Genomic DNA, 14,130 nt, shown 5'->3' on the forward strand with positions numbered 1-14,130 from the left:
TATCATCCTGTGCTGCCTTCCCTCATCCTGGCTTTAATAGAGAATCTCTGCTTAATGTTGTGCTATGAAGTAAGCTTCAGGGTTTGGGGCTAAATGCATTTGATCTTAGCTGAAGAGGTCTTTACCTCCTTGTAGCTGAACAGCAGTTTTGAGCATACAAGTTGTCCAAAGGAATCATTTCTCCAATGTTATTGACCCTTAGTGTTATTTTTTTAATATCAACAGATTCTTCCTTTGCCATTGCTAAATGTGATGACATCTATTGCTTGTGTACCAAGTATTTAGGAGTATCAACAGTCTTATCAGAGCCCACAGAATTGCATATACAATATTATTTTAGATGACTGGATTTAAGTGTATAAAGTGCTCTTTCACAGTAGCATGTTAGCTGGAAGTACAAATGAGGAAGTCATGTTGCTTAGTGTAATTTTTCAGTGTACATTGAAACTGAAGACCTACTCTCTTGCTAGTTCTATATATTAAACATGGTTTTGGAAAAGAAACGGCAAACAAGTATGTACCCTGTTCAGCTGCACTGATATTTTTGGCTGTTTCATTTTCAGAGTTAGAACAAGTGGAATACACAAGTCTCAGCCTCTATAGCTACAGAATTGCCATATCTGATACTGGAAAATCATGAATCACAGTAGCATTGTGTTCCCATTTTCCTCCCTTCTCAGAGAGTTCTAAAATGATTAGAAACTCCATGTTTAATGATGGCTTTTGAGCTCATTAACTTTGCAGGACAATATCTTTAATTTGTCTTTGTACAGTCAGACAATTTTTCAGGTGCACAAAAAAATGCTGGCTTTCTGAAGACACCTCAGAGGCTTTATTTTCTCACCATTAACCCTGAATTTCATTTAGTGCCTAGCAATTTCCTGTTCTGCTCACAGTCTCCCTTTCCATTCCTCATTTCCCATTCTAAGGCTACTGCCCTCCCTGCTCATAGCTTACCTAAGTATAGAGCTGCTAGGTTATACTCGATTCTTAAGTGCTTGTCTTCTGCTTCTCCATTTTTTTTTATTCTTTCATTTTCTCTAGAGTGCCTAGCGCTTTTCTGCCTAAAACCCTGCTCCAGCAAAAGGTTACCTTTGTTCTTTGTCCTCACATCTTTATTTCTTACAGTTTCATTCCCTACCTCTCACTGTCTTCTGCCTGGAGTGTACACAGAAAATGAGCCTAAATTTCCAATAACTGGAAAAAATACGTAAGAATTTTTTTTAACAGGGCAGGTTGCTTCCTTCTATAGGAGCTGTAAGAGGATTCAAAGCCCACTTGATCAAAGGTGCCTTCTGTGGCCCTACTTATAGCTGATTGGGAATAAAGATATGGAGTACATTTACTACTACTAGTTTCTGTATGAGTTCTCTCTTAACTTTTCCCATTGATTTGCTGCTGTTCCATGCAGATTGCAGCTGGTGATTTTATGAATTGTTGTCAGAATGTTACCCAACAGTTCCTCACAATCATGAAGAACTCATGCAGCTGTTGTCAGTTTCTCTTATTTTCCCTGAGCGATTAAGAAGAGAGAGAGAGGATTTACTTGTAGTTGGACAGCAACCAACAAAATATTTTGTGTGTGCCTTGCAGAACTTTCCTGCCTAATGGTTTCCCTAATGTGTCAGTGAGTTTGCACCCAAAGAGAGATATGTCCTTATTCCAGCATGAATTTCTAGGCTCAAAGTAGATCCTGCAGAAAAATGGGATTCAGAGGGGAAGGTCTTGTCCACTTCTTTTTCTCCCACTTGGTTTCCAGCTGTCTCGAGGATTGTATCTGTGCATTTTTGATCAGATCCTTTAACTCCTCAAAGCCTGAATCTAAATTATGTGTAACAATGCTTCTCTACTTGCAGTGAAATTGATTGTTAAAATGAACAGTGTAATAAATGCAGCCAAAGATCTTTCATCTTTAAAGAGTACTGGAAGTATATATACATATCATCCCCTATTCCTTAACTGTAAATTTCCTCAGAATATGTGGGAGAAAAACAGTTAGAAGCCAAATATATGAAGCTATTCAGTGACATGGAACAGTTTTTATCTAAGTCTCATTCCAGTCATGCTCTTGCACACCTTGAAAACAAAGCTGAATTTTCTGTGATTTAAAGTAATTCAGTTGAATTACTAAGGCTGTTCAGGCTACATTGAAAGTTAGCTTCCAGATTTTATTAAGGAACAATTTCTGTCTGGATTCTTTTTTGGCTAAGAATCTGAGAGTTATGAGTTTCAGCTATATGGGTTTCCCACATTCGAGGGCTTTTTAAATTTTTTATTTCTTCTGGTTTGACAGAAGAAAAAGAAAAATAAGAACAAAAAGAGAAAAAGGAGGTCAGATTGATGACTGAGGAATGAGTATTTCATTGCAACTTTTATATAGCTCTCATTGGGAATGCTCTAGGGAAGCAGTCTGTGTTTTCAAAAGTGTAACGTTACAATCTAAGGGAAGAAACACCTGGAGGAGAAGGGAAGAGATCTACAGTAAAGAGTAAAGAGAAACTCAGAGCAGCAGAAGTGTGAGGACCAGTGGAAAGACAGAGAACAGCCAAAAAAATAGTAGTAAGTATTTCACAAACCAAACAATAAATATGTTTTTATTCATCTCAGGAAAGATATTTTCTCTTAGAAAAAAAAAATCTTAGACTAGTCGGATAAAAAATTGCCTTTTGCCTTTTTTTTTTTTTTCCACATATCAGAATATCTTCAATTAAACCCTGTCTTTTACCTACACATTCTTATGTTTCTGAAATTCTATACTGGAATAATCAACTTCTGTCTTGTGTCTGTTCTAGGTGAGACTTGAAATAACTTCCTTTCTTTTTTCTATGAGCGGTTAAGAGGTCAGAATTCCCTGGCAGTCTAATTGATATTATTATCTTCATGTAAAGATTTCTTTACTGCTAAGTTCTATTGGTATTTTTTCCCACCTAGATATGCTGTCCTTCATTCCCATCTCCCAGTAGGAAGCTCAGGCAGAATGGGGAGTAGAAACCCTGTTGAATGTGCTGAGCCTGGAGTTGTCTTTCTCTCTGTCTGAATAGATCCGTGGAAGGACTCTGGGATAGTTTGCTGGCCAGAGGCTGCACATTGTGCACACTTTTCTTGCCACTTTGACATTTTGGGGCCCAGTGTTAGTAACAGAATAGTGCAATATGGCTATATATGACCACTCTGCCATGTATCTGAGACACCTTAGAGATAAAAGACAAATGGTTCCAGCTTCCCATATATTTATGGGGAGAGATAGGTGCATTTAAGAGAGAAAGTAAGTCCCTCTCTCCCCCGCCCCCCCCCCCCCTTTTTTTTCCATATGTTAAGACACTGTTGTATTACTGGCCTTCAGAAAGCCAACAGAGCCATAGACACAGCTGGCCAGGCAAAGGAGGGGCATTTGCTGAGCATGCCTTTATTCTCCCCAGCTTCCCACAGAAGCTTGCATGAAAATATGATTGGCATAGTTTACATATATTTTGGCTTCTCGTTCTAACATGACAGCATTTTCAAAATGTGCGAACAGCTGCTTCCAAGGTAAAAAGAATAGAACAAGTCAAGTCACAGGTTATGGCCTTCTGAGAGTGAAGGCAAAGCCTTTTGCTTTTCAAAGCAATCTGGCTGTTCAAACACTCCCTAATATTAGTCATTCATTAGTTATTTTGAGGTCTTCCTGGAATGATAAGGCTATTTTATTTGGATTCTCGTAAGTCCATCATTAAGCAGTTGGTGTTTTCTTGACAGAAAGAAATTATATTCTTGGGAGCAGGTTGTGACAGGACTCTAGAGTATCTCAGGAAAGCCTCTCTGGTCAAAATATTTATTAGGCTTCATGGAAATCTATTGTGCAAAACCAGGATTTACTTTAGTATGAAGCTACAGCATGTGAAAGAAAGTTGTGTAACTCTGTAAAATTTTATTTTTTTCTTTTCATAAAGAGAATGTAACATAGCTTGGAAAAAAAATAATTGCAGTTGAGTTGTCTGTACTGTCTAAGTTGCTTTAGCCTGAATTGCAGAACAGTTTGTATTGAATTCGGTAGTTTTTGTTTATTTGTTTTGTTTTCTCTTTTAGAAGTTTTTAGTCTTTCTAAGGCCCAGACTTGTGCGTATCTGACATAGGTCAGCAGGCCAAACAAAATGCAGCAAAGTAGACCAGCAAAATGGAGTCTTCAGCTCACTCTTTGCTCTCAGGTTCATGCTCTCTTCTTTTTTTATCTTTTCAAAGGAAAACTGATATTAAACATGGTTATAATCATACAATCAATAATCATAGAAGCACAGAATTATTTATGTGGTAGGACAATCAATAATCATAGAAGCACAGAATTATTTATGTGGTAGGAGCCTTTAGAAGTTCTTAGGTCTCACTTGCCTTGTGGTCCACCTGTCCCGTTTATACACATCTCCAGTTTAGCTATCAGGTTAGTTTGGGAAAACATGTTGAAAGCCTTGCAAAAGTTGAAATAAAGAACATCTCTTGCCCTCCCCTCATTCACTGAGCTAATCATCTCATTACAGAAGGTTAGCTAGGCCTAATTTATCATTGTTTTCAATAACCTTTCTCTCCCTCATGTGCTTGGTAGCAGTGCCCAGCTTGTTTAACCCCTTTGGATGCCTCCTACAGATTTCTCCTGCCACAAGCCACAGGCATATCAGAGGTTAAGAGCTGGATGTCCAGTAGAGACTGTGAATCTATGAATGAAGATTTTCTCCTAGATTTATGAGGATTTTTGAATATTTCCTTGTTGAAGTTAGTGTTAGCGAATCCAAGTGTCTATGGATTGTGTAAGAAGTACAGTAATTTAAGCAAGAAACAAATGAAAAATAATGGAATGATGGAACCCCAGTTTCTCACATCCAATGATTTTGATTTTGTTTGTAAATTACCTAAGTTATTCTTTTCAAACTGGAAAATACTTGCTTTTACTGCAACAGATTTTTAAGGGCTGCCTTTATATTGGAATGTAATGCATAAGTACTCATAGTACCTTAGCAAAAGGAATGGAAAAGATAAAAGAGGAAACTTTTTAGTAACTCATCCCATATTTCCATTCCCCCCATGGAAGCTGGAGAAAAAGGAAAATAGAAAAAGACCAGTTATGTTAAGTGTACTTTCAGATGTTGTATATACAGTATAAAATATTGTATATAGTCATGATATTGTATATACAGTGTAAAATATTGTATATAGTCATGATGTCTGTTTCATCTACCCCAGAGAGATGGAAAGAAGAAAGCTTTTAAAAAAAACAGCTTAATACTTGACTTGGATAAATATATGAGGAAAAAATTAACAGTAGAATACATAGTAAATACTGATATGAGATGAAATGAGGGGGAGGAATAACTAGAGCTGATTTAAAACTCAGCATTTTTTTCCTGTAGGGGATTCTGCTAAATTCAGTATTTGTCATGGATTAGAAGTATTAAAAAAAGTCATTTTTCTGGCGGAGTATAAGGTTATTAAAAATGTCACATTTCAAAAGTTCCTTTTACTCTTTACTTCTTTTTCTTTTGAGGCCAATTTAACTTTATGCTATGTTTACCTTCATTGCTTTTGATGAGACCTGGAAACTGCAGGTGTCCTTACTGATGGCTATGAATTGCAATCATTGGCTAAGGGCTTCAGCAGTGGTGAATGGCACTCAGGTGTTTCCTACCCTCACCCTAGCAGATGCCAGGATTTGTATGAGCGCATGTCTCTTGGGAAATGTAGTCCATCAAAGAGTCTTAGGTAACAGGGGTAATGAAAGCATGAGCTATTTGAAATATAATTCATGTTGATGCAGATCATTGTAAAAATGATCCAAAATTTGGCTATTCACAGATCTTAACTGGCTCTGAATGATCCTAACTCCCAAGTGAAACATTTTGTTTCATCATTTTTGATGAGAAGAAAATCTAAAGATTTCAGTAAAATGACTGAGACATATTTGGGAAGCAAAGACAACAGCATGAAGAAACTCCCATCAATTCCAAACCCAATTTTCCTGAGTAAAGGTAGCATCAGAAATGTTATTATTTCAACTGTGTTTAAATGCAATGGAATAGCTGCATGTGAAGTGTATAAAAAGCTGAATATGCTACATGCATTCTCAGGGGAAATAATAGCACATGAGATAGTCTAGTGAGAAAAAAAAGAAAGTAAAGAAAGAAAGTTTTCAAGGTATAATATTTAATCAAGATAATTTGATAGAGACAAGTCGAAGGCCTCCAAAGCACTTCATGTGAATTACTGTTTGACAGTATATAAGACACCTGCTGTAGGAGTCACAGGTAACAGGAAAGGAAACACTTTTTTATTTTTTTTTAAAGTATCATGTTGAATAGATATCAGAAAGTGGTATTAGTTTTATTTTTAGCCTGTGAGATAAAATGATGGTTGACATAAGAAGTGGAAGATAATCAACAGATAGAGAATAATGAATTGCAGACCAAACTTGTCCATTTATTTCAGCATTCAGCCAAGTTTTAGAGAATGTCATAAAAAGCAAGGCCAGTTGCTGGGTTTCTGTATAGGGAGGCTCTGCTTGAAGCTGGTCAGCTGCATGAACAAGAGAGTCAGGGAGGAGATGATTTCCAGATCTCATTTTCTTCTCCTCTCATCTTTCTCCCTACCACTCCCTACGAGTCAGGGAACAGCTATATCAACTTGAGATGAGTAGCTACTCCCACTGTTGGCTTAGGATTGTGGTTTCTTAAGGTGCCTGTATAAAAAGAGCTTGTAAGTATTTCTATGTATAAGCTGTGTTAATATAGTCCTTAGTAAGTATGTAGAGCATATGTATTTTCACCAAGCTTTGTAAGAAAAAAAAAATCAAAATCAGCTGAATAAGTACGTGTACTCTTCTGGAGGCATAAAATCATTATTATTATGATTCTTTTTTCTGCTTCTGGTTTTATTGCTTGATTGATTTGTTTTGCTTTAGGATAGGGCATGAGGAGTAACCACAGCTTAGTATCTCTGCTTGCTGTATGTGGAAAAAAAAACATAAAAATATCATCTTGGAACATGTCAGGGAAAAAGAGGATATGACGAACTCTGGAATGAAGTGTTTCTTTTTCCTAAATCTTAGGCTACTAAACTGTCTTAATAAATCATGTATCATACATAGCAATTTTTCTTTCACATGCTGAAACCTGAGCTATGATGAAGTTGTTTTGTGACAAGTGACTCATCTTTTCTTTCAATGGTAAGTTAACAAAAATAATAAAAATGTTGCACAAAGAACAGGCTATACCTTTTAAAAGGGCTGTCAAATAAAATCTGTACATGATACATCACCTTAGCTATTGTGTTAATTAGCCTGTCTGTCACTGTTGTTATTATTCTCATGATTTTCTCATGATTCCCATGACTGCAAGTGTCTTTATCCTATGGATCTTGAAGCTGGTTTATTTCATAGTATCTAATGGCTTATTTATTTCCTGTAACCTTTACCCTATTCCCCTTACAGACTACCAGATCTCAATTTTGTACCATATAGTTTCTCATTTGCTATATAGTTTTGCTAATTTTCCTGATTAAACTACACAGATAGTCTTCACTATCTCTCACTAGAGGTCTTTTTTCTTCCTTTTTTTTTTTTTTTTTTTTTTTTTAATTGTTTAGCTAAGTGGCTTGTGAACTTCTCTTCCGTGTTGGGCATCAGTTCTTCTTGCGTGATTCCCACTCACTGCTCAGTTTCTCTTCCCTAAACTGTGGCTGTTTCACACAAGTGACAAATTTGGACTGATTGCAGCTATCAAGGGGTTTGTTTTACTTTTCTTTGCTAGGGGGCTATGCAGAATCAACTTTGTAGGCAGTATTACAGGCTGGACTTTAGAGTAAATAAGCAGAATCAAAGGGAAGGGAGGGGAATACTAGAGTATTGGCAAAGCACCCGAGAGAAGTAGGGAGATGGTCTGATGTGGGTTAGCTGCAACTTCCTGCAAATATGGAGACAACTGAAAGTTGCATGTAACAGTTATGACTGCTAATTTTTAAAATTGGAGAATGTCCAAAAAAGGTGGTTGAAACATACTTTGCTGAGAGGCTAGAATTTCAAAGTATGAAGTCTTTGGCAAAGATACAAGTTAATGAGTTCCTGCCTTTTCCTGCGTCTCAGGCCATCATCTTGCAACACTGTCAGTGTTGCTGCCATAACTCTTTGTCAAGCTGCATTGTAAACCTAATCAGATAATTAATTAATGACTTACTCCTACAAAGAATTTTACAAGCACAACTGCTTGTAAGAAAAATGAGGTAAGAAAAATATGGGATGAGTTACTAAAAATAAGAATTTCTAAAATTTCTAAAGCTGCTGCTCAAACTTACACCTTTAGGCAAAGGAATTTATTACAGGAATTCCTGTGAGACCTTGGTCAGCCCAGTGAAAGAGTACAATTAAGGAGTAGCAATGATTTTCTTCTCTGAAATGTAGTGCATTATTTGTTTCATTTTTTACTGTCAGAAATAAAGGATGTTGAAATTAAGGCATGTAATTGTACAGTTTGGCTCAGGCTCTGCCTTGGGGATAAACTTTAGGTTTTGCAAATTTGTATGGATTGACCTAATATAACAAAATTTTTGTTGTAATGTGTAAACTTGAGCTAAGAGTTTCCATGTCACTTTCAGACTTCCCTGGCCTGTACAGTGAATAGTGACTGCAAAGTTTCTGTGCACCTTTTATCAGCTGGCAAACGAAATGTGACAAAATTTTTTTTTTTTTGGTTGCTATTTCCAATGTGATCTAATTATTCTGTGAATATTTAAGGCCTCTATATCCTGCTAGGCTCTAAGACTTCCCGACCTGAATTTGAATGCTGAGGCTTTCCAAACTTCTTGAAAAGCTAAAAAAAGACTTTGATTTGTGAGACTTTGTCATCCAGTTTCACATAATATAATCTCTTTATGGAGTTTGAGTTTTGGATACACAAGATCACTAGGTTGCACTCATAGTTCAGCCCCTCAATTGCTGGATGAAATGTGCATCTCAACAACAGCATTTTTTGTCATATGATATGTCATATTGTCATATGAATGATTTAGCTAGATCAAACAAATAAGTATCATCTAGTTAGTATTATCTAGACTTAACATTTTTCTCTGAGTGCAAATCACTGTGTCCTGTTGCACCTATGGTTTATTTTCATGTTGGAAGAAGATTTTCACAGTATTCAGAGACTCATTTTCCCTCTTGTGCTCACTTAGGACAGTGTGTGCCCTTCAGCAGGACATCTCTACCCTTCAGTGGTTAAAACACAGAATCCTTGGTGTGTGCTTAATACAAGATCAAAGAGGATGGATGGGACTGGCAAAACCATTAAATCTCCCAGAATCTACAGTGGCTTCCAGTGCAAATGAGAGCAGTCTCAATCAGTGTTTTCCCGTGTCTTCAGGCACCCTTCTGATAACTGAGGATTCTTGGGAAACGCTGTATATATGACCACGATCTTTTTCTCTAGTCATCGAACTGGAAAGAAGACAGGTAATTGGTAAAAATTATAACAGAGAGCTTCTGTAGACTGCAAATAATCAGCAAAGAAGAATTTTTCATGAAGTCAAATGTGCTGAGTTTTGGGCTGTTTTGTACTGCAGAGGAGAAAAAGCTGCTTTTAAAATAGGCTTCTACTCTGTTTCAAGGAAGTTGGTTTGAACTTTCTGAAGGAGAGGTTTCAAGAAATAAATATTGAGCACAGAAAAACATCTGTACTATTTCGTTTTGCTTTGCTTTCATAAGAAACAGAATGTTAGTAGTTTTATATTGTAAACTGGAGAGAAGGGAACGGCTGTTGCTGTATCACTTCTTCCCCTAAGAGGTGTATCTGAGCTGGAACATTACTCTGGGTGCTTGATTTAATAAATACGGGAATAATATTACAGAAGGTATCCTGTCTCAAAGATGACTTTTTGGCAACTCAGTGGGATATTTCGGCTGTTAATTCATTTTTTCTTCTTTATAGCATGTCCGGTATGGAAACATGCAACATATTATCTACTCATCCATTGAAGCTGTATGTTTTGACTTAAGAATTTTCAGACTAGCAATGTGCATGCTCTTCCTTCGATCTGTTTTAATAGGACACCAAAATATCACTGTAATCTGCACCAAAAATTATTAGTAAAACTCCAAGACTGGAACAGCAATTATTGCAAGAGTTTGCTCTCGAATTAATACTTTATGCCTGAAGACAATCTTTGTTTTATAGAAACAGAGATTATTAGTATTTATTGAGATGTAACATCCTATGCACATATATTGTTACAGTCACTTGTGTGTATTTTCACAGCATCTCTGTTAATTTTGTTTAAACATTAGTGCTTCTGAAAAAAAAAAAATCAGAAGTCACCAGTGTTCCTAAACTTTCTGCTTTAAGCTTGAACTCACTGGGACTTTAAAACACAGTGTTTAATTTACTGCAACAGTTCGTTATTCATGAGCATAATTCATGAGTCACTCAATGAATTGACTCTATTATTCTGAGATATTGCGTCTCTTGATTATTTTGTTTCTAACCTCTGTCAAGTAGAGGTTAGAACTCTACACGCTACACGCATGCTAGCAGAAGGCTGCAGCTTCGCAGAAAGATGCTGTGTTTTGGTGAACATTTAGCTGCAAGAGATAGCGTAGACAGAACTTGTTTGTTGAGCAGGTGTTGCACTGCAAAAGTCACAGAGCATACCTGACTTTACGTGAGAGATGGAATACACATTTAAACTAAGATCAAACTTTTGGAGATACGAAATCAAATGATCCCTGATTTTTTTTTCCATTCTCTCCTTGCACCTTGGTGTGCAGCATGTACTGGATGATATTAATACGTTGTTTTTTTTGTTTGTTTTGGTGCTGCACTTGATATTATATTCAGTTCTAGGGCTTTTGTTTTGAATATGTATAAATGTGCTTTGTCATGTGTTATCAGTTTCTTCTCTGAACAATGGAGAGGGGAGAAGAGTTATAGAAAGGGATTTTTTTTTTCTCTGTGCCAGTATTTGCCAGCCAAGAAGCATTGTGCTATTTATTGTATCATTTCTTCTGGAAAAGTATGTTTCAAAGGCTTCCAGGCTGCAGAACTGGCCTCATTATCCAGAACTGTTGATGTGCTGAGCAAAGTCCCTTAATGCAGCTTTCTGTAACTCCAGGGAATTCCCTTTACCTTCCTTTTCCTGTTCTTCTGCCTTTATATGAAGAGTAAATGTTTGTCTCTCTTGGAGAATTTTGAAAAAAGAAATCCACAAACTGTTTTCCCTCTCTTCTGCAGAAACTGAATGAAAAGATTTAAGGAGTGTACTCCCAGGTTGTAAGAAGAAATACCCTCTCGTTTTGAAGATATTATATTGATCTTATAGTCTGACTTCTTTGATATATAGTTACTGTACTATAGTATTCTACCCTAGTCCTGACTGCTTGCTCTTAAATGAGAGAAATAACTGCATAACAAAAAAAAAAAGAAAAAAAAAAAGAAATAGATCAATAGTTTTCCCTCTTCTTTTTCTTTAAAGACATTCTTATGTGCGTGTCCATATGAAGGAAGTTGGAGTAATGCAGCTGCAATTTTGATGAAAACAATATATTTCACAGCATTTATGGTCTTCCTTGCTGCTCTTTGGCTTGTGTAACAGAAAGGACATCTCATACCATTCCAATGTAACCTAAACAAGAGCAAAGAACTGAGGACAGCTCATGAAAAGAGCATATTATTATTATCCAAGTGGCTTGCAGCATTAATTCTAACTCATTAACAGCATCTGTGATTCCCTTGGTTTCTATGCGTGGATATAATAGCATACACGTCTGCCTTGTTTCCCTGGGGTACTTCAGAGTTCATTAACTAATATGTAGAAAGCAATGTATGAGTAAATGCATTAATATAATAGAAGTATAATTTTCAAAAGTGGTTAACATTGCTATGCAGTATTTGCTATGACTTTTTGGTATATTATTGATTTACATATACAAATCTAGAAAATTTCTTTTTACCGCTATAGCTTCTAAGTGACTCGGGTGTGATCAGAGAGTTATTGCTATCATTACACTTGTCTGGTTCCCATCAATTTGTCTCAGATAGAACCAAACTATCATGTCTACCAGAGGTATATATTTTCCAGAACAATGCATATATTTCTTTGTAATAGAACCATAGGCCATATGGCCTATGAATGAATAGGCCTATGAATAGGCCATAGAATTATTCTGCCAATTATCCCTATTTTCCTTGGCAAAATATTAAAAATACAGTCTGCACAGCATGCACTGAAGACTAATTAAAGTCCCTTCACTTCCATGCAAAGCAGCTGTCAGATTGTTAGGTGATATTATTATCAAATAAGTGAAGATTTCAAAATGGCAATAGGAGATTGATTCCTTCCCCACCCCAAACAACACTATTTGCATTGGTCTCCTTTCCCATGTTACAGAATTACAATGTTTACCACCTGGAAGGTAACCAAACTTCCAATTAGAACTGATGTAAAGACTATTTTTAATGTTAAGACTGCAATCCTTTGAATTATGGAAGGTTTTGTGAAAATGTTCTCACCAAGGCACTTTTTTTTAGTAGGATGTTGCTAATTACTGAGTTTCAAGTAAGGGAAGATCTGATGGTAAGGAAAAAAAGTTTAATGTATTTTAAAAGCAAAAAATGAGCATAATTTCTCTACATTTTATTTTTTTTTTAATAAAGTGCATTGCTGCTTGCACCTTTAAAATAATACACTTAAAATGTTATAGCTTTGACTTGCTTAGTATGTAGATGTTTCATGGACTGGCAAAGGCTAAATTGTTTTCTAGAAGATGTCAAGAAATTTAAAGGAAATGAGAACATCTCAATCCATTTCCTATTGAACTAGCACCTGCTTGACAAAAAACAATCTTCTCTGCAAGTCCTCATTAGCACCTGTGCCAGCAGAGTCCACTACCACCTAGGCACAGCATGTTAATTGGCAGGTTGCATATGAACAGACTGATTTTCCAAGGTGTGTTAGTAGACTCTCTATTAATCTCATGTCAATCTTAAAGAAACTTAGTATTCTGTTGCTAATGAGTTTGCTTCCCACCTTGTCCTAGTTAAAGAATTAAAGATCCCTAGATCATGACCCAAGAGTAATTCAGCCCAGTGCACTTGCTGATCACACATAAATAACACACGAATTTAAAGTCCTGTGGACAGTTCTGGATATAACAGGGTGAGGTGGTCTCTTGGGTTTTACACATTTGGTTCCTTGTGTGATGCTGATTTACCAGTGAAAGCTGAATAGGAGTTGTCCTCTATAAGGAAACTAACTTGGATGCTAATCACAGAGAGACCTATAAAACTCCACTCCATGGTTTTTTTGGAAAGAAGCTATGTTTTGCAGTCTCTGTTTGGTTTTTTGTTTTTTGTTTTTTTTCCCCCTCTTTACTTTGGTGACAATTAGCATCTGAGGTATGTCCACCCTTAACCCACACATGTCCTGTAGATCTTGAGTTTTCCTCTTTACACCAGATAGTGTTATCTTGGGTTATATATCCTTCATATTTTTTATTCCTTGCCCTGAAGACACCTTTGGACTTTAACTAGCCAGTCTGTTGAAAACCGTAGTAGCAATGCTGCCGTTGAATTCTCCCAGGATTTATTTGAGAGATATTATTGGCTGTTATACATAGAGATAGCTATTTAACACATGTTTCTTGTTTTCATACAGTGCATGAATTTTATGGGTTAGTATGAACTATGCTTCATATTTCCTGGTCACATTTTCAGAGAATGGTGCTTTCTCCCTCTTGCCTCATGTATACTGCATTTGTTGATTCTAAGAAAGATGCTTCCAAGCTCTTGGGACTCCATATGCTTCATACGGACTTCATATGCTGCCAGAAGGGCAGGGGCAAACCTTGTAATCTTACTGTGCACTTCACTTCTACAGCTTCGACTCCCAACCCCAAATGAACTTTGAATCTTAGGAGCAGCAGAGAGAATCTGCTGTGCATCATAATTTCCTGTTTCTTTTATCTGACTAGAAGCAAAAGATCTGAGAATGAAAAGAGGTTAGTAATGTGCTTTAACTCCTACAGGAAAGAAAAATTATGCCAGGATGGCAAGGTCTAATAGATGGTAGAAGTACCACTAAAAGTTTCTGAAATGCCATCTGTTGCAGGAGCTAGGATATTTTAAT

The 14,130-nt window shown here is 36.5% G+C and overlaps 1 protein-coding gene across 3 annotated transcripts in view; it reads left to right on the top strand.

The window, feature by feature from the left end:
• The window catches only part of FAR2 (fatty acyl-CoA reductase 2), a 126,200-nt gene that overhangs the window by 34,586 nt on the left and 77,484 nt on the right, over positions 1-14,130 (top strand). The window contains exons 1-2 of one of the 3 annotated variants that reach the window (XM_026033235.1): positions 6,661-6,717; positions 9,187-9,463. The exons of the other annotated variants lie outside the window; for them this stretch is intronic. The gene's annotated coding sequence lies outside the window, so the exon portion shown is untranslated. Of the gene's footprint in view, positions 1-6,660; positions 6,718-9,186; positions 9,464-14,130 lie in introns of those variants that run through there. 3 annotated transcript variants of the gene reach the window in all.

This window comes from Nothoprocta perdicaria, unplaced genomic scaffold, assembly GCF_003342845.1.
Source record: "Nothoprocta perdicaria isolate Ctin4 unplaced genomic scaffold, notPer1 scaffold_126, whole genome shotgun sequence".
Taxonomy (NCBI): Eukaryota; Metazoa; Chordata; class Aves; order Tinamiformes; family Tinamidae; genus Nothoprocta; species Nothoprocta perdicaria.